A 1,782-nucleotide genomic window follows, 5' to 3' on the forward strand; every position below is an offset into this window, starting at 1 on the left:
CCGCCTCGCCGGGGCCCCGCCGCCCGCCGCCCGGCCTCGGGGCCGCTTAGGAGGTGTGGGTGTCCTGGAGAGGCGGAGCCGCAGGCGGGGCGACCGGGCGGGATTCACCCGGGGCCGCCCCGGATCACCTGCCAGCCACCTCCGCCGCCCTGCTGCGGAGGGAGGGAGTGGGGAGAAGCCGTACAGTTTTCAGGAGAAAAACCAATGCTTATTAACAACGAGGGGCTGGAGCGCTCCCCTGTGCAGCCCGTAACCAGGCTCCCAGAGCAGAGTTCGAGGCCAGTGTCAGGTGCGACAGGACTGTTGCAAGCGTTGGGAGTGGAGGCCAGCGCTCTTCAGCAGGCTTGCTTTCTAGAGCTCGGAGAAAATCGCGGCGGGGTGTGGGCGTGTGTGTGTGTGTGTCAGGCCTGGTATTATGCACACTATTCACTGTAGAGCTTGAGGGACTCTGAGAAAGCTGACCTGTCTCCACGGCTTCCAAATCCTGGCACACCACCAGAATATCCCAGAGTTAGCCTGGGAAGGAGGCGCAAGCTTTTATCCCAGCTGATGTTCCACCTCAGTGGGGACTACAGTGAGTGAGATCCTGCCACAAACCCACCAGCCAACCAACCAGCTGAAAGGCCCAAGAATTCAGAAGCCCAGAAATACTATCACGCTCCAAAGGGAGCTTAAGTGGGCCCCTGCATACCTCAAACTCCAGGCTTTACTCTCTGTTGGAAGCAAGTAAAGAATCCCTCTTCTCATTATATCAGAGCCCGCTCCTAATATAAAACTAGGTAAAAAGGGCATGAGATAGCCCTCAAGGATGGGAAATGAGTAATGAAGTGAACGACTTATTTGGTTTCTGTAAATAGCCTGCACCATAAGCCTTAATAGCCTGCACCATAAGCCTTAATAGCCCACACTGTAAGCCTTAGTAGCCCGCACCATAAGCTGTAGCAGCCTGCCTCAGTGATACCATACTCTGCTACCCCCACCCAAGAACCTGAGCAAATGCTGACCTCCAAGGTCATAGGAGACTGGTACCACACTCTGCTACTCCCACCCAAGGACCTGTGCAAATGCTGACCACCAAGGTCATAAGAGACTGATTGGTCCACGAGGGGCTTGAACAAATTAAACTAATTGGCTTAGAAACTATGGAGTGGCACAAACTGACTGGCTCGCACCCCGCGGGCTCCTGATATTAAAAAGATGATTGGTCTAATGCACAGGCTTTGTTAGAAACCCTATAAAAACTGTCCCGTTCCTGCATTCGGGGCTCTGCAGTCCTCTACCCCTGTGCGGTGTACGACTGTGGGCTCCAGCGCGCTTGGAATAAAATCCTCTTGCAGTTTGCATCAAGACCGCTTCTTGTGAGTGATTTGGGATGTCGCCATATCCGGGCAGAGCGTGGGGTCCCCATCTTGGGGTCCCCATCTTGGGGTTCCTTCACAGCCAAACAAACAAACATAGGTGTGGTAGCACAGGCCTATAAAACCAGCACTTGGGAGTGGAGCAAGGTCATGCTCAGATACATAGTGAGTTTGAGAACAGCCTGGGCTATGTGAGATCTTGTCTCAAAAAATAATACATAAGAAGTAGATATCTGGCTGGGTGTGGTGGCACACGCCTTTAATCCCAGAACTTGGGAGGCAGAGGTAGGAGGATGGCCACGAGCTCAAGGCCACCCTGAGATTACATAGTGAGTTCCAGGTCTGCCTGGGCTAGGGCTAGACCCTCCCTTAAAAAAAAAACAAAAAACAGAAAAATAAAAAAACCAAATTAGATGTTTGTTTA

The sequence above is a fragment of the Jaculus jaculus genome, chromosome 5 (assembly GCF_020740685.1).
Source record: "Jaculus jaculus isolate mJacJac1 chromosome 5, mJacJac1.mat.Y.cur, whole genome shotgun sequence".
NCBI classification, from domain to species: domain Eukaryota; kingdom Metazoa; phylum Chordata; class Mammalia; order Rodentia; family Dipodidae; genus Jaculus; species Jaculus jaculus.